At 46.0% G+C, this 19954-nt stretch overlaps 1 pseudogene; it reads left to right on the forward strand.

Annotated features, from left to right (window-relative positions):
* The first annotated feature begins 470 nt into the window (after positions 1 to 470).
* On the forward strand, positions 471 to 1769 carry LOC139070822 (uncharacterized; annotated as a pseudogene).
* The last annotated feature ends 18185 nt before the right edge of the window (positions 1770 to 19954 follow it).

Raw genomic sequence — 19954 nt, forward strand, 5'->3', positions numbered from 1 at the left:
AATATTAAACCCCCTGATCCAGGAGCCGTGAACACTCGAGCAGACCAAGGCACCACACTCCACACCAAGTGTGGCAGGGGGAGGGGAGGCGAAGATGTGTAGCAGTATCTGTGGTAAGGTGGTAAGGCATTTCCTGTTTTCAGTGTTGCACTATTTGTAGCTGTTCAGTGTTTGTGGCTTGCTAAAATTCATTAAATTTCTCTGTACTAAGATATCTCTGAGTTATTGTAGCACATAAGCACGCTGAAACACACATTTTCTGTTGTTCCACCTAGCATTTAGGGAACCATTTGAGTTCGCACGCAGTTTATTTGGTGTTGAACGAGTTGCTCGTCCAGTTAGCTTAGTGTCAGAACGGCTATGGCTACTTCTGTCTCTACTTCTCCGTCTCCTATCTCTTGCTCTCTGTGTCAGGTTTTTAGTTACTCCTCTGCCTCTGGTGATAATGGTACGTGTAATACTGTAAATGTAGCATTTTTGTAGGTTTGGAGGCAAGGGTGTCGGAATTGGAGGCCCGGCTCCAAAAAGTTTGTAGATAGCTGTAGATACTTAGCTAGCGTGGGGCTAACTAGCTCAGAACCACCCCGTAGCGGTCCTCCAGCAGAACCCGAGCAGCCGGGACCTCAGGCCGGCTGGGTGACGGTATGCCGGAAGCATAGAACCCAGCCCGTGGGACACCACCAACCCGTCCACGTTTCTAACAGACTTTCCTCTCTCAGTGATGCACCCACTGACAAGCCGACTCTGTCATTGGCATCTCCATAGTCAGAAACGTGGCATTAGAGACTCCAACAACCATAGTTAAATGTTTACCTGGGGCCAGAGTGGGCAACATTAAAACTTACCTGAAACTGCTGGCTAAGGATAAGCGTAAATACAGTAAGATTGTTATTCACGCTGGCAGTAACGACATCCGGTTACGCCAATCAGAGGTCACTAAAGGTAATGTTGCTTCGGTGTGTAAGTTTGCCAAAACAATGTCGGACTCCGTAATTTTCTCTGGCCTCTTGCCTGATCGAACCTGTGACGACATGTTTAGCCACATGCTGTCCTTCAACCGCTGGTTGTCTAGTTGGTGTCCTGAAAACAACGTGGGCTGCGTAGATAATTAGAAAACTTTTTGGGGAAAACCGGGAATGATGTGGAGACGGCATCCATCCCTCTTTGGATGGAGCAGCTATTCTTTCTAGGAACATGGCCAGTTTTATTAGTTCTCCATGACAACCCAGGGTCCAGACCAGGAAGCAGAGTCGTAGTTTAACACACCCCTCTGCAGCTTCTGTACTGTTACCCACCCACTACCCTATTGAGACAGTGTCCTGCCCACGGCCAAAATCACACAGATTAAATTTCAGGCTTAATGAAGCAAATCATGGAAATCTCATAAATACTAGAACAAATTCAACTGAGCAGAAAATTAGAAAAAAGAAATGTGGGTTATTGAACATTAGGTCTACTTTTTATAAGACTGTTAGTTAATGACTTCATTTGTGATAATCAGATTTTTTTGCTTTCTCTCTCACAGAATCCTGGCTGCAGCAAGAGGACTATGTTAGTTTAAATAAGTCGACTCCTAATTATTTAAATCATCATATTGCTCGAAGTACAGGGCGAGAAGGAGTAGTAGCAACCATTTTGCATTCAGACCTATTAATCAATCCCTTACCAATTAATAGTTACAGTTCTTTTGAACATCTTATTCTTAGTTTTCCTAATCCAAATTGCAAAACCGTAAAACCACTCTTGTTTGTAGTTTTGTATCATCCACCAGGCCCTTACTCTGAGTTTTCAGATCAGATCTCTGATTTTTTTTATCTGATTTGGTGCTAAATACTGATGAGGTCATTGTAGTGGGGGATTTTAATATTCATGTGGACATTAAAAATGATTGCCTCAATGTAGCCTTTAGTAATATCTTAGACTCAATTGGTTTTACCCAAAGAATACATAGCTCCACCCACTCCTGCCATCATACATTAGAACTTGTGTTGACTTACTGTACAAATAAATGAGTTTAAATCTAACTTGATGGATATTGAATATGGAGTACCTCAAGGATAAGTATTGGGACCAAAATTGTTTATAATGTATATAAATGATATTTGTAAAGTATCAAAAATCCTAAAGTTTGTAATTTTTGCAGATGATACCAATCTACTTTGTTCAAGTGGGGAGTTTCAACAGGTTGTGGAGGTGATCACACAGGAGTTAAAGATATTAAAGATGTGGTTTGATAGAAACAAATTGTCCTTAAATTTAAATAAAACAAAATTTATGTTATTCGGAAACCATAAGAAAAATATTAACATTGAAATTTGTGTTGATAATGTATATCTAGAAAGGGTTAATGCCATAAAATTTCTTGGGGTGATCATTGATCATAAGGCCTGTTGGAAATCACACATCACTTATGTGAGGGGAAAGTTAGCACGGGGCATTGCTGTCTTGGGGAAAGTAAGACATTTTCTGGATAGGAAAACGTTATATATGTTATATTGTGCTTTACTATTACCATACATGAGTTATTGTGTAGAAGTTTGGGGAAACACATATAAAAGTAATATTCAGACTATAATCATAATGCAGAAAAGGGCTATTAGACTAATAAATCAGGAGGGGTATAGGGCTCACACAAACGCACTCTTTATTAAGACGCAAGCTTTAAAATTCCAGGACCAGGTCAAGTTTAAAACAGTGCAAATAATATATAAGGTAAGGAAAGGGATGCTCCCAATTGAAATAAGTAAATGGTTCTTAGAAAGAGAAGGGAGGTATAATTTTAGAGGGAAGTGGAATTTAAAAGTACAAAGAGTAAGAACAACATTGAAAAGGATGTCTATTTCAATAGCGGGCGTTAAATTCTGGAATGAGTTAACAGAAGAAATAAAGGACAGTAGTAATGTAAACCAGTTTAAAATAAAACTCAAAAAAAGAAATGTTAAATAAGTATAAGAATGAAGAAAATGCAATTAACCCAGGACGGCATGCAAACTGATGTTTAATCTCTTCTACAAATTAGAAAATCTAAATATAGTTCTAGTTGCACATGAGAATTTTATTTATTTATTATTATTGTTATTTTTTTTTGTGATTTTTTTTGAAGGCATTGTAACTGTTTTGTTGTTTAAATTTTGATGATGAGGATGTAAACCTGAGGGGGTAGGGCTAAATAAGTATACACTTCTCCCTACTCCTTTTCAAACAATTGCGTGGAATAATTTTATGAAATGTTGGTGAATGTATATGTTTGAAATAAAGTGAACTGAACTTATGGCATAGAGTGTGAGGAAATAACGATATTTCCACATAATCCAGTCCTCTCTGACCACGTTTTGATAACCTTTGAGTTTTTATAACTGAGTTCTCGAGACATGAAAGTAGATTTCACTATAGTTGGTCTCTATCTGACAACGCTGTTGCATCTTTTAAATCAATTGTTCCATCTATACTATCTTCAGGATCTCAGAGGAACATAGCAGAGGGCAATATTTTTATTTCTAGCCCTTCACAAATTGATGCTTTAGTTCATAATGTTACTTCCTCTTTACGTGTGGCATTAGATGATGTTGGCCTTTTAAAAAAAAGGTAATTAGGGACAGGAAGTTGGCTCCCTGGTATAATTCTCAGTTGCTAAACTTACACAGAATCATAGTTCTGAACCATCTATTCCCTTAGACCTCAGCAGCAACAACTTTTTGGGATTTTTCACAAGTAAAATTAATTCTATCAGAAACAAAATCATTAGCATCCTCCCTAATGAGATTTCTTCTTCGTCAGTAAGTGAGGCAGCATCAGAGGTAACTGTAGAACCTCATCTGTGTTTGAACCGTTTTGATCCAGTTGAGCTTTCAGAGTTATCAAAAATATTAGCTTCATCTAAACCTTCAACTTGCATTTTAGATCCAATCCCAACCAAATTATTTAAAGAAGCATTTCCTTTGGTTACTGCCCCCATTCTAGATATAATCAATCTATCCTTAGTAAATGGATACGTACCACAGGATTTTAAGGTTGCTGTAATCAAACCTTTACTTAAGAAGCCTTCTCTGGATCCAGATGACCCAATGAATTATAGACCAATATCTAACCTTCCATTTTTATCCAAAGTCCTGGAGAAAATAGTGGACATCCAAGTATGTGAGTATTTAAACACTAATGATCTGTTTGAGGAATTTCAGTCTGGTTTTAGAGAGTATCACAGCACTGAAACTGCATTAGTGAAAGTTACAAATGATATTCTCATGGCCTCAGATAAGAATCTTGTGTCTGTTCTAGTCTTGTTAGATCTCAGTGCTGCTTTTGACACAATTGATCACAATGTTCTTTTAGAAAGTCTTGATCATGTTGTAGGGATCAAAGGAACCGCACTAGGCTGATTTAAATCCTACCTGTCTGATAGATTTAATTTTGTAAACGAACATGACAAATCTTCTTCATACTCCGGGGTTACTTGTGGAGTATCACAGGGTTCAGTGCTTGGAACAATTCTTTTTACTATATTTATGCTCCCAATTGGTAAAATCATTAGACAGCATGGGATAAACTTCCACTGTTATGCTGACAATTCTCAGTTATGTCTATCCATTAACCCTGATGAACCTAATCAATTAGGTAGATTACAGGCTTGTCTTGAAGACATAAAAACTTGGATGACTCAAAACTGTTTGCTTTTAAATCAAGACAAGACTGAGGTTCTCATCTTTGGACCTGAAATTCAGAAAAGGAAATTGCTTAGTCAATCACCTGACCTGAATGACATTAAATTAGTCTCCGAGAACAAAGTAAGGAACCTTGTTGTTATCTTTTACCAGGACATGTCATTCAAATCCCATGTTGAATAGGTTTGTAGGATTTCCTTTTTCCACCTTCGGAATATTGCTAAGATTAGATGTATCCTTCCCAGGAGTGATGCTGAAAAACAAGTTCATGCATTTTTTACATCAAGACTGGATAACTGTAGTTCATTACTCTTAGGAAGTCCACAGAATGTAGTTAAAAATCTTCAGCTTGTCCAAAATGCTGCAGCTAGAGTTCTGATGAGAATTAAAAAGAGAAATCACATCTTTTCTGTCTTAGCTTCCCTACATTGGCTGCCTGTTAAATTCAGAATATATTTTAAGATCCTCGTTCTCACATATAAAGCTCTTAATAATCAAGCTTCATCATACATCAGTGACCTGATTGTTCGACCTGATTGTTCCATATGTTCCTAACCGAGTACTTCGCTCTCAGCAGGTTTACTGGTGCTTCCCAGAATATCTAAACATAGGATGGGAGGCAGATCTTTTAGTTATCAGGCTCCTCTCATGTGGAACCAACTCCCAGCTTTAGTCCATGAGGCAGACACCTTGTCTACTTTCAAGACTAGGCTTAACACATTTTTATTTAATAGGGTCTATGTTTAAAATCTGATGTTAGCCTAGATCTGGACAAGTGGGGGAGTAAAGGGAGGTGGAGTGTACAGTCAGTAAAGATGGCTCTCCCTTGCCCTGCCTCCAACATGCCTCAATTTAGAAGGCTAGGTTATCCAGAGTTATCTCTGTAGTTATGATGCTACGGGCTTAGACTGCTGGAGGATACACTGACCACTTTCCACACTCTTCTACTTTCTTCTACAATCTGCTCTTTAACGGTATTATGTCCTGCAATTTCAGCAGTTAACTTTATTTTTTCTCTAAGTGTTTTTCTTCCCAGAAGAAGCTACGATGATGTTCTGCTGAGCTGTGGTAGCCTCATAGAGGGGGCCATCATCTTGAACACTGTTGCTAACCATTTAATCATTCTCCCTCTCCTGATATTAACACTTTACTTTCCTTGACATTGAATATGTTTTCCCGTTTAATTATAGATTCACTATTTAATAAAGTTTATCTCTCACCAAATAGAATGTAACCATAGAAACATTACTTGGTGGGTGTGTGTGTGTGTGTGTGTGTGTGTGTGTGTGTGTGTGTGTGTGTGTGTGTGTGTGTGTGTGTGTGTGTGTGTGTGTGTGTGTGTGTGTGTGTGTGTGTGTGTGCACTCTGTCTTCTTGATCCCCAGTGAGTCGTGGCAGGTGGCTGCTTATACTGAGCCAGGATCCTCTGGATGTTTCTTCCTGTTAAAAGGGAGTTTTCCTGTCCACTGTCACTGCATGCTTGCTTAGTATGAGCATTGCTGTAAAGTCACTGACACCAGTCAGTGACTCTATGCAATTTGCTGGGTTCCTTATATAGGAATTTTTTTCTGATTGGCTTAATGAATTGACCTGTATTGGAATGTTGATTATGTGAAGTGCCTTGAGATGACTCTTGTCGTGATTTGGCACTAAATAAATAAACTTGAATTGAATTGAATTGAAAAAGAAGTCCCAGAAGAGAGGAGGAGTCAAAGTCCCCACCTGACATACACTCCCTCCCTCATGCTCACACATACACATAAAACCTAAGACATACAAAATGCACGTCAGACACTCACTCATGCTCCCCATAAACACCCTATTCACTCTGGTCCCAGTACTGCTGCACAAAGGGTACAACCATCACTGGTTCCCAGAGTTCGACCCTTTCTGCTGGGCTGATGATGAGCAGGCTCCTCCGCCCAACTCCGAGCAAAGTGACCCACCACCCCAGACCCCAGCCAGATGGCCAAAACCCCTCATAGCCTCCAGCTCCAGGAAGCCAAGCAACAACAGAGGTGTGCTAAGACCCCTTGTCTCCCCCTGCTCCAACACAGTGCTGGTGCGTGTTGATGAGGTGCATTCATGGCTGTGGTGAGCAGGCTGTACAGGCATCGTCTGGCCTACGCTAGCTGATGCCACCACACCACCCCTCTTCCCCCCACAGTCCTCTGTGTCTAAGTGCAGTTTAAAATTGGAAGTGTGCACCGGCACTTGGGATGAGGCTGAAAGATCCCCTTGCCAAATGCCGTTGAATGTGCTCATTCCCAGGGCTCTAAGTGTGTTTTTGTGTGGAATGTCGTTGGTGGAAGTGTTTAATGTGCAAATAAAATTGGGGGCAGGCTGCCACAGGAATGCGGAAATGGGGTCCATACCCGTATCCCCCTCAAGGTCCTATGTGCATGTTTGTGTTATGATGTGAGGAAACAGGAGGAGAGAAATGTGTGGGGATGGGGAGGAATGGCTGGTTGGCCTAAGCCCTCCAGGGAGCCAGCTCCCCCACTGGCCCCAATAGGCACCTCTGTTGCCAAAATGCCACCCAGGGCAAGGAGACCCCAGCCCATCTTGCCAGGACCCAAAGCAGCAGCATCGCAGAGCTCCACGGAGTCTGAGGGCACCAAGCCCATAGGCGTCATTTTAACTGGGGACGGTTAAAATTTGTGATTGGCAGCTGTGTCCCCCCCACTTTCAAAAATCCTGCTGATGAGGATTTTTGTTTTACTAGCTCAGATCTTATACCAGGGATCGGCAACCTGTTCCCATCAAAGAGCCATTATTACCCGTTTCCCATAGTAAAGAAAACACTGGGAGCCACAGCAGTGCAGCGTTGTGGGCGGGGCCTACCCTCAGACAGCAGAGAGCTATTCACAACCAGGTGACAGCAGCCGGTACCATGGACGTCGCACCCGTGGGGGATTCAACACCCACACTTTTCCAGCTGTTTTGCTCACCTCCACACCAGTCAGGTTTCTTTATGTCACACTCACTCTGTTTGCCTCATCTCCTTCTTCACCTCCCCTATTCTGACAGCCGATGTCGGGTTCAAGGAGAGCAGGAGATGGAGGGACGGAAGAGCTCGACTGAATTCATAATTTTACATCTTGACATAGTCTGAGTTTGATCAAGTGAAGAACAATAATTTGCAGAGGTTTATAACAGGCGCAGCGCCAGGTTTTCATTTTTGGGTGGGCCACGGTAATTCTGGACGGACCTTAATAAGCAGTGACTTAGTGAAGCAGGCAGGTCGCACTAGAAAATTTAGTTTAAAAAGACGTCATAAATGTTTTCCCCCGTCATTTTTATTTCTAAAATATGAAGTAAAAACTCACAATTTAATTTTCATTCATTTGTCATTAATATGTAGTCTACACCCGTGCGTTAAGTGGACCATCATCCAGTAAAAGAAAAGCATTCAGCCCATCTCTCCAAATGCGTAAAATGTGCATCACAGCCACTAGGCGCACCGCGCACACCGTCAGCTGATCAGCCCAGACAAGAGCAGAGCAACTAGAGAAAGAATAGAGGATAATTCTGTCTGGATGTGTATGGAGATTACATTTTACATCAGCCTGATCATCATTTAAATATACGTAAACCATCACCTGTCTTCTAGTCCACGCTATCAGCATTATGTTAATTGGTGTGTGTGTGTGTGTGTGTGTGTGTGTTTTCCACATCAAACACTGGTCTAACCAACGTGTCCAGTAACATATTAATGTTACACTTCATGTAGGCTAGGAACATTTCACCTGCCGTGGCCCGACCGCTTCTGCTCCACATAAACTTTGTGCGTGACCAAATGTCTCTACAGGTGCTTTCTGAGCTGAAGAGGCGACTGGATGCGTCATGCGTCTCCATATTGGAGACGGGAACAAGCGCTATTCAGCCAAACTTTCATAATTTCATAAAAATAACATTTTTCAAAGTGACACATCCCTCAGAGAGACCGGGTTTCCAGACCGCTTCAGTGGGAGGAAATCAACCAACATCCTTGAGTTTATCCGTCAAAATAAACAGTCAAATGGAAATATCTGTAACCTGTCATTTAACTCTTTTGCCTTCTTGTGAAGATTGTTGCAAAGAGAAACAACTAAACTTGATTAACCCCAGAGCCACGCGCACTGCGCTGTAGTCCGTGACTGTAAATGAGGGGAAACGATTTAATCGGATCCTTTTCTTTTCAACATGGTTTAATGTAAAGTTTCATTCAGTACAAACTTTAGTTACACCAATCTAACGAGACAGAGCCTGGATTTGTATTCTGAACAGTTTAAACATGTTTAAAACAGAGACATGCGTGACGTGTCTAAAATTCGCACCTGCTCCGCTATTATGGAAATTAAACTAACAGGATGAATAACATGAAATTATTTTAGGCACAGACAACATCCCCCACACTTTTCAAAAGCTTGCAACGCGCCTGGTCGCTCGTGTACGTCAAAGTTATCTTTCATAAAAAGATAATCAATAAAACGATTACATAAAGTGGATCCAGAAGCTGTAGCCCGTCTCTGCCTTCAATATTCACCCTGTTGGTGGTTTTACTGAGCAGGTGCCACTTTTGTCATACGTTTCTTTTTAAAACATGTTTAGGCTGTTCAGAATACAAATCCAGGCTCTGTCACGTTTGATTGTTGTAATTAAACTTTGTAGGTGGGGAAGGTCAGAAAGCAGCTCAGAAGCGCATGATTACGCACAAGCGTGACGCGTCAACCCGGTCTCACAGTAAGACCGGGTTGGACCTGTTCAGGTTTACGCAGACAATCTTTACATTTAGAATTGGCATACAGATGTAAAATTAATGCAGTAAAATATAAAGCATTTTATTTAAATATCCATTCATTATTTTACAAGCACAGAGAGCCGCATGCGGCTTCAGAGCCGCGGGTTGCCGACCCCTGTGCTAGCCTACTTTATTGTCCCCAGCAATTTTTAAGCCCCACTCAAGTGTATGGCTATTGTCCCCAGCAATTCTGGAAACAAACTGACGCCCTTGACCAACCCAGCCCCACCCCAGCAGAATATCTACTCCCATCCCTGCATTTGAACAGCTTCCAGAATATATAAGGCATAGGACATCCAGGTAAGGTTGGGTCCTCCCCCTCCTGGACATCCCCCTCCTCCATGATGGGACAGCAGAGGAGCCAAGGTCTACCTGAGGCCCCTGAGCTTACACTGCTGCATGTTCCTGCCTTCTTCCCGGCAGCATACATGTCAGGACCCGACCCCCAAGGCCCCGCCCATATCACCATTTGAAAACCATTGTGACCTAATTTGTTATGAAAGACAAATTATTTTTTTGAAGCTATTTCTTTAAGATGCTTGGATTTTATGAAAACCCACCTCCACCTATGTGAGTTCTACGCATTTCATGACATAACCTTAGAGCTGCAACAAAGTGTCATGGGTCATGAGAAACAAAATGAAGAAAGCAGCTTTGGCAACATGATTGGCCTACGACAAACTGGCCATCAAGAGCACCGGGACATTTCTTGGTGGCCTGGGGCCTCATTTATTAAGCTTGCTTACACACAAAACGGGGTTGGAAAACTGCGTAAGCAACTTTCCACACAATCTTTGGGATTTACAAAAGAAAACTTAGCGGAAAAATGTGTGCAACTTTAAGTTTACTAAGGACCTGGCTTACGCACATTTTGGACATGGAGAGCACGCCAAGTACTGCTGAGATCCTAACGGCGAGCGGTGGGAGATCAGAGGTGCCACACACTGTGGCGGTAGCAAATCATCTTTTTTTTTTTTGCCTCCACCTTCAGATCGGACCATGTCTTTTATATCCGACACAGATCTATCTGAAGAACGTTGGTTACTTATTGTAACCCCAGATTCTATGAGTCTAGTCGCAGCCCTTAAGCTAGCTGCTATTGGAAGGATGATCTCAGCGTCAGCCAATCATGAAGAGCTTAAATGTACACCCACCAATTGTGGGCACCCCTTGTGGGTATATAAGTGGAGCGACTCCACTGTTCGCCTCCGATGACTCTTAGTCCTAACAGAACCAGTGGGACCAGTGGCTTAAGGGCTGTGACTAGACTCATAGAATCTGGGGTTACAATACGTAACCAACGTTCTAGTTCGTCCAGTCTTAGCCCTTAAGCTAGCTGCTATTGGAATAATGCGCAGCTGGATGGGTTTACGCCACACTGGTTAGCTCAACCAATGGACACACCCAACATGTCTCCTTTTAGTGAGGGACGCTCAGCCGCAGCCCAGGTCTTAAAAGGCTGAGGCAACCAGAGAGAAGAGTGGGGCCCCCACTAAAATTATCATCCACAAGAGAATGAAAATCATTCAAGCAAGGCTGATCTGGTGCCATAATGCCTTCACTCAGCCTGCTGAGGTCCAAGCACTGAACGAGTGATGGATCCTGAAGACACATCTCGTAAATAATAACGAGTAAAGGAACAGGGTGAAGCCCATGAAGCAGCCTGACAAATGTCTTCCATCGACACACCACTGTGCAGCGCCATAGAAGAGGAAACCCCTCAGGCTGAGTGAGCCTTGAGTATCTCAGGAGGATCCTGCCCTGATGATGTGTAAGCGAGTGAAATGGCGTCACATAGCCAGTGTGAAAGACGCTGGGTCGACAGCGCTTGCCCAAGGGAAGAATCTCTGTAGTGCACAAACAGGCTTTGTGAGCGGCGAATCCCTGAAGTGCGTGACACATATCGTGCGAGCGCACGCACCGGGCAGAGAAGGTGGGAAGCTGCCTCCTCATCAGAATTATGGGGAGGAGGAAAACGTCCAGCCAATGAAATTGACCTGGATTTGAAGGAAGCATTAATGCTTTTGGGCACAAAGGCTGGGTTGGGGCATAAAACAGCAGACCCGCCATCTTCCCGGATCCTGAGGCATGCGGGAGGCACTGAGAGTGCGGTTAGGTCGCTCACCCTCTTGACTGATGCCAGCGCCAGCAGCAAGGCAGTTTTGAGTGACAGGAACTTGAGTGAGACCTGGTCCAAGGGTTCAAATGGGGCTTCAGATAAGCCGTGCAGAACCCACCGTTAGGTCCCACTGGGGAAATAGTGGGCGGGACACAGGTCTGTTCCTCCTGACACCTTTTAGAAAACGTTTTGTGAGGGGATGATTGAAAACAGATCTATCTCCAAAACCCTGGTGACAGGATGAGATAGCTGCAGCATATGTCTTAACAGTGCTGAATGTGAGGCCCCTGTCCATCAGTATCTGCAGAAACGATAGGACATCCGCCAGCTGGCAGGAGAGCGCTTGAACATTTCGCTCCGTGCACCATTTCTGGAAAGCTGCCCATTTAGCAGCATAAGATGCGACGGTAGAGGGCGCCCGCGCACTCTGAATCGTGGCGACCACATCATGCGGCAGCCCAGAAGCCTCTAAGCATGACCGCTGGCCCATTTCGGGAGGATGCTTGATTATCCTATCTGCCTGGAGAAGGGCGTCCGCCCTCCACGGGAGCCTCCACGGAGAGCCGGACACTAGCGCTTGCAGGTCCGGAAACCATGACGCGGACAAGCGTCTGGGAGCTACCAGAATTACCGAGAGCTGTTCCGACCGAACTCGGTCCAGGAGACGGGGAATCAGTGGGACTGGCGGAAACGCATACAGGAGAGTCTGAGGCCAGGGCTGGTGCGAGAAGGCGTCTGCTCCGAGCGGGGGATGGTCCCGGGGACTAAGGGAAAACCACAGGCGATACTGTGCATTTTTGCGAGCCGCGAACAGATCCACAGATAGTCCCCGAACCTGATCCAGATCTGTGATATCAGTGCGGGATGCAGACGCCAGTCGGAGTCACGGGGTCCCCCTCTCGACAGGATGTCTGCTGCTACATCCAGGACCCCCAGAATGTAGGTGGCTTTGATGGACAGCAGGTGGACATGTGCCCAACACAGTAAATCTGTGGCTACACGCAATAGTGGGGGTGATCGAACTCCCCCTTGGCGATTTATGTAGGTTGCCGCCACCTGGTTGTCTGTGTGAACTTCGACATGACGGCCCTCGAGAAGGGCAGCGAAGTGTCTGATCACATTCCTCACTGTCATAAGCTCCAACACATTTATGTGCTCGTGCGTGTGGGAGGGCCAGCAATCTGCCACTGTATGGGACAAGCACGTGCCCCCCCCCCCCCCCCCCCATCCCAACAGTGACGCATCCGTAAACACAGATACGTGTGACGTAGGACGTCCGATGGGGACCCCGTGTGAGAGGGTGCAGGGATTTCCCCAGTGAGCGAGGTCCCCGCCCACTGAAGGGGGAACCCTAAACATACGTCTCTTCTGACGTATCGGGTGTACCCGGAGGCGGATGAACCAACGCTGCAGGTGCCTCGTGCGCAGTAAACCTAGCGGCACCACAGCGTGGGCTGCAGCCATCATGCCCAGAAGTTTCATGACTAACAGGGCTCTCACGATCTTGCGGGGTTGCACGCGGGAGATCACCATGGTGAGATCTGCCGCTCCCGCTGGAGACAAACGTGCTCTCAGTAGAGAGGCGTTCAGCTCCACCCTGAGAAACACAATCGACTGGGATGGAAGGATGGAGCTCTTCTCCCAGTTTATGGAAAACCCCAGGGTTGACAGATGCTCAATTAACTTGCTGGTTTGCTCTGACGCCTCGTCCTTGGAGTTGGGCTGATCTCGCTGCTAAATGGTGCCCATGACGCAAGGCGCTACCTGAGGGCGTGGGAGACAAAGAACCTCCGCGGGCGTAGCCTGGAGTCGCTACGTAGCTTAGCCCGCCAGCCGCCCGCCATTATCGAGCCCGCGGCACACACATCGCCAGATTCCTCCGCGAAAATGATGTTGATTAACATGCGCTCCATCGCCAACAAGTCTCACATCCTCAACGATCTGTTCCGGACCAAAAAATTAAACTTTTTGTGGATTTCCGAGTCGTGGCAGTGCGAAAATGACGTCACTCATCTCCGTGAGCTCTGTCCTCAAGACTGCTCTTTCTTCTCTGCTCCACGGACCACAGGCCGCGGTGGAGGAACAGCTGTTGTCTTTAAGAAACATTTTTCGTGCCAAATTATATCCTCAAACTTCTACAGCTCATTTGAGATGATCATGATTAAAATTGGTCGAGTTCAACCAGTTTATGGAATTCTGGTCTATTGCCCACCTGGTTCTACTTCATCCTTCCTGTCTGACTTTCAGGATCTCCTATCTTCAACTATTAAACTAGACAGGATAATCATTGTTGGAGATTTCAACATCCACGCTGAGGATCTATCTAACAGCTCCACTAGGGAGTTCCTAAACATGATGAATTCTTTTAATTTCTCTCAACACGTATCTGGTCCCACTCACAGAGCAGGCCACACCCTGGATCTGGTCTTTCCCTAAGGACTTCTTGTTGATAAGCTGCAGATAAATGATGTTGTGTTCAGTGACCATAAGTCAGTTTCTTTTCATATCAACTTAAATTCTGAATCTCTTTTACCAGTCTCTGCTAAGCAACGACGTATTATCAACAGTTCTACCATTTTAAATTTCTCCTCCCTCTTTGACTTTGTACCTCCTTCCTCAGATGACGTAGAGCTCCTTACCAACTCATTTAATGATCACTGCCTCAAAATTCTAGATCAGGTCGCCCCTTACAAAACCAGCCGCAGTTCCAGGGCTTCTGGTTCACCCTGGCTGACCAACCAGATTCTTGAACTTAGACGCTCCTATAGAAAAGCGGAACGACTGTGGTAGAGGACAGGTCTGGTTGTTCATCGTGAATATTTTAATGAACTTCTCGAGTCATACAACGAAGCTGTAGAAAATGTCAGGTCTTCTTTCTTCAGCAACCTCATATGTCAAAATAAGAATAATCCTAAGGTTTTGTTTGATACCATCTCCAGCATCGTGTCTTCTCCTCCGCAGCAGGCTCAGCTATCTTCAGCTGATGACTGTAACACCTTTCTCCACTTTTTTGCAATCAAGGTGTTGAATCTGAGGTCCAGCATTCCACCAGCCCTCCCCCCCTCAGGAGGGGAGGCCCCCCGTGCTCCGAGTCTTTCACCTCCTTCTCCCCAATTACACTAAATGACTTAACCTCAATAATCAGTCAGATGAAACTCTCATCATGCTCATCAGATATCTTAACTCCCTCTGTTTTAGTTGGGTCCCTTGCCTCTATCAGTCCATCTCTGTTGACTATAATCAACAGCTCACTGAGCCAAGGCTGTGTTCCATCTTACTTTAAAAATGCAGTAGTGACTCCTCTCTTAAAGAAACCCAGCCTTGACGCCAGCTCCACCAGTAACTTTAGGCCCATTTCTAAGCTACCTTTCATCAGCAAAGTACTTGAGAAGGTTGTTGAAACCCAACTCAGATCCTGGTTTTCTAACTCAGATCCTGGTTTTCTAAGTCAAAGATCTCTGACCCCTTCCAGTCTGGCTTTCTGAAGCAGCACTCAACTGAGACTGCTCTAGTAAGGGTGCATAATGACCTCCTGATGGCTGCTGATGCAGGGAAATGCTCTGTCATGGTCCTGCTTGACCTCAGTGCAGCTTTTGACACTGTAGACCACAACGTACTACTAAACAGGTTAAATGCCCTGGCTGGGATTTCAGGTTCTGCTCTAGACTGGCTCTCTTCTTATCTCACCAACAGAACATTCACAGTGAAGTCCGAAACCTTCTCTTCAGATACTGCCTCTCTAACATGCAGGGTCCCACGAGGTTCAGTTCTAGGGCCTCTACTATTTGCATTCTATATTCTTCCCCTAGCTGGCATCATTCAGTCTTTCCCAGACATCTCCTACCACATCTATGCTGATGATATTCAGCTCTATATGTCCTTTATGCCACACCAGTTGGACAGGCTAGCCACACTTGTACTCTGCCTGACCCAGATCAGTAACTGGCTTTCCAGCAACTTTCTTGTCCTCAATGTTAACAAGACAGAGACCCTGATCGCTGCACCCCCGGAACTTCAGCCAAAAATCGAGCAAGAAATTGCCTCTTTTTGCCCATCAGCCAAGGCCAACATTAGAAACCTAGGAGTTATTTTTGACCCAGCTTTAAGTTTAGACTCACACGTCAAAACCATCTCCCGCTCTTGTTTCTTTCAACTGAGAAACATTTCAAAAGTCCGTAAACTGGTTTCTACTGCAGATCTGGAAAAAATCATCCATGCCTTTGTGTCATCACGCTTAGACTACTGTAACGCTCTTTTTACTGGTCTAAGCAAAACCTCCCTCTCACGCCTTCAAGCCATCCAAAATGCAGCAGCCAGACTCCTAACCAAATCCAGCAGACGAGCTCACATCACCCCAGTTTTACAGTCCCTCCACTGGCTCCCAGTAGAATATAGAATACAGTTTAAAGTTTTAGTCCTGACCTATAGAGCTCTTAACAACCAGGCTCCAAGCTACCTTTCTGAGCTTTTATCCCCACACACCACCTCTCGGAACCTTAGATCCACATCTGAAAACATCCTGGCTGTTCCTCGAACCAGACTGAAAACCAAAGGGGACAGGGCCTTTCAGACTATTGCACCCAGACTTTGGAACAGTCTTCCTTCAAATCTCCGTCTTTCTAACACTGTAGAGGTCTTTAAAAATCATCTAAAAACTCGCCTTTTCATCCAGGCGTTCCCTCCCTAAATGTTCTAAAAGATGGCTTTGTTTGGGTTCACACCTTCACTTTGTTTATACTCATGATTTTATTTTCTATTTTATCACTGCTGTTGTTTTTCTGATGTTTTTATTGGTTAGAGGTATTTGCCCTGATCTTTATCATGTTGTACAGCGCTTTGTGATTTATATCTGTGAAAGGCGCTATATAAATAAACTTTTACTTACTTACTTACTTACTTACTTACTTGCACCGGGCGCATATGAGCAGATCGTCCAGGTAAAATCAAACCCTCATTGTTAACATGCGGAAATGCATCACTGCTATGGAGCAGTTGAACAGGGAAAGGTCGAGAATTGGTCTCATTCCTCCCGATTTCTTCGGTACTACGAAGTAGCGGGAGTAGAAGCCTGACAGCTCTCGTCCGCGAGGGACTTGGGAAATTGCGTCCTTGGACAGAAGTTCCCGCAGCTCTAGCTCCAGGGCCTGAGATTGTACCTGTGACGTGAACGTCGTCTCCACGATCCCGTTGAAGGGAGGAGGAGCGGACTGAAAATGGGGTGTGTGACCGTAATGAATGGTGTCCGGTATCCATTTGCTCATGGGGCAAAGGCGGCACCATTCTTGCGCGCGTTCCGACAGCGGACGCGTGTTCGAGGTCACGTGAACGACGTCTGAGGACTGGGTTTGCACCCTTACCGCCGTCGCTCGCACCAGAGAACTGGGAGCGACCCATGGAGGGGTGTGCTCGAAAGGGCGAGTGTGAAACAGCTGGAAGAGGCTGAGCCGCACCGCGGAGCGTGGAGTCCAAGGATGAAGGACGAGTGGGAGCCGGGCCCGTGCACGGGGACGACAAAGTGCCAGCGGATGGAGCCGCTCACCGTGTCGTCGCGCGTGGTCGCGACAGCGCCATGACATCCCGTCCCACCCAACGTTGTGGGGGAAGCGGGATGAGTTGGGCCTGGCCGGAGGCTGGGGCCGGTGCGCAAATGGAGCGCACCCTTACAGCTGGCTGTGTAATATGACGGACTGCGGGAACATGCAGATGTGTCGCAGTGCTTGGTGTGGGGAACATGTGTGAGGATTCGGCAGAGGGTTCTGCAGAGGACTGTAGGATTGTGCTCTCAATGTGACATTTTTTGGGTTTTATTTCAAAACCAAAATCATTCACAGAGTTAACATTACAGTCGTAAGCACACACATTCCTCCCAACGAGTCGTTTTCGTAGTTGTTTTCGGCGAGATTCCTGCACCTGTGATTGCCAAGACAGCGTCTGCTGGCTCTTTCGGAACCATTGGCCGCCAACTCCCTAGTCCCGCTGAGGTGGAGCTGAAGCAGGAGGCCGGCTCCGCGGGGCGGGCAGTGCAGCTGGGCGCCTGAAGAACGGCCGGAGTGCGAGCCTGACCGAGGGTGGACCAGGTCTCGCACCGTGGCTGACAGTTCAGCTGTCTTCTGAGCCCTCTCGATGACGCTCCTAAGATGGGGACCAACAGAACGTCAGAGGTGATGGGGTCTTCCAGCATCTCCCTGTGCAGGTGATCAGGAATGGAGGGCAGGGCCTTGAGCCACAGGGCCCGCTGGATAAGGGTCTGCCAGGCAGCAATGCGAGCAGAACCGGTGAGTACAGCAGCGCACAGATTGAGAATGGCATCAGCAGTTTTGGTAATGATGGTTTTTGACTCGTCAGGAACATCAAGCTCTTCCACCATTTTGGAAATGCCAAAGGCAAGAAGGGCAATGTTATTTCCTGCAGCGCCGGTCTGGAAGGCGCACTGGTGTGCATGATCGGTCAGCCGCGTCAGCAGCTGGTCATGCTTAGAAGCGGGAACTGATCGCGGGCCAGTGAGGTGGTTTTTGGCGCCACACAGCGAGGCCAAGTCCGGCTCCAGTGGAGGAATGGATGGCCAGCCCAGATCGGAGAAGCCCTCGACCTTGGTAATGGGCGCATATGTGGAAATAGGCGCCTTAAGCTTAGCAGGCTCGGAGAAGGCGGCGGACCAGCAGCTCATGGCAGCGGCCAGACGGGGTCTGGGCAGCGCATCTGTGTTGACCCGAAAATTCCTGCCAAATCATCTGCCTCAGGCGGAGCCGGTTCTGGAACGGCTAGCCCCTTGTGGACCGCAGCCACAGAGATGATGGCGGGCAGCTCCTGGAGCAGTGCTCTAACTGCTGGCAGGGAGGAGCTAGAAGCCACTGGGGCAGGAGGACCTGCTGAGCGAGGCTCGTTGACCTCCGTGTTGTACAGGAGGCAAAAGGGGCTATGGCAGCCAGCCTCGTCGTACTCCTCACAAGGCTTGTCGACCTCCGTGTTGTACAGGAGGGAAAAAGGGCTATGGCAGCCAGCCTCGTCGTACTCCTCACTGTCAATGACATCGTCAAGTCGGGAGGAGCCAGCCAGCTCCTGACCGACGACAAAGAACTGTAAGGCCTTGACCAGCGGGTACGTGCCAGCCACCGGAATTTCCTCGTCGGTGGTGGGGGTGAAGCACTCGACCCGGCGGACCTTTTCAGCCACGGGCAGAGCGGCACAAAACGGGCACGAGGCCTGGGGGGGTCAAGGCCAGGCCAGCGTGATGAGCCCTGAGACAGACATCACACTTGGCGTGCAGTTTGCCGCTGGAGATAGAGCCCGTCTGGCAGGCCGGGCAGGTCCTGGCATCGCCGGACATGGCTGGTGAGTTGAATGTTGTTTCTTCGATAATTTGCTCTTTAAAGAAAGCTCTTAAGCTTGGCTTGAAGAGATAACGGAGGCGAACAGTGGAGTCGCTCCACTTATATACCCACAAGGGGTGCCCACCATTGGTGGGCGTACATTTAAGCATCTTAGGTGTGTTCTTGCTGTGTCTTTGTAAATCCATGCTTTCGTTCTTTTTTAAACACAGAAACAGTTTTGTTTACCTGTTTGTAGCTACGGTTTCGCCGACAGCTGCCGGCTTCTTCAGGCTGTCAGCCTGAAGAAGCCGGCAGCTGTCGGCGAAACCGTAGCTACAAACAGGTAAACAAAACTGTTTCTGTGTTTAAAAAAGAACGAAAGCATGGATTTACAAAGACACAGCAAGAACACACCTAAGATGTTCAAAGAGAAATACGGACAACAAGGAACGAAGGACTTCCGCCGTTTGGAACGATTACACCAGAAACGCGCACGTCTAAGAAACCACCTTCGCTTCTGTTTAAGATGCCGGGACGAAAACATCACACCCACAAGCCTACAGCTGAAAACATCGATCCGGACCCTGACAGCACAAAATATAATAGAAAGAGCACAGAGAGCACTGCTCAAGGAGAGGATAAGGAACGTCATAACCAAACAGAGGCGTGTGGAGGACGAACTGGAAAGAGGACACCTGGACTTGAAAAGGAATTACAAACTTGATAAACAAATGGAGGAACTAATTAAAGGACACATGATGGAAAAACAGGAACAAGAGTTCATAAAAGTGAAAGAAAGACACATAAAGAAGTTAAACAGACTCATAAACAAGAAAAAGAGGGGAGAAATACAAGGCAACTCCACACCAAACTCATGGGTATGTAACATTTCACAATACAAACTAACAGAAGCAGAAGAGAGCATATTAAAGAAAGGTTTAAACTTTGCAGTCACACCAAAAGAAATACCATATGATGAATTTATTGTAGCAACAGAACTAGCATGTCAACAGATCACAGATGAGGGAAAGAAAGCAAAACTCAGAAATAACGTAGTTGGGATATTAAAAAACAGCCAAATTCAA

This window comes from Nothobranchius furzeri, chromosome 1 (assembly GCF_043380555.1).
Source record: "Nothobranchius furzeri strain GRZ-AD chromosome 1, NfurGRZ-RIMD1, whole genome shotgun sequence".
Classification (NCBI taxonomy): domain Eukaryota; kingdom Metazoa; phylum Chordata; class Actinopteri; order Cyprinodontiformes; family Nothobranchiidae; genus Nothobranchius; species Nothobranchius furzeri.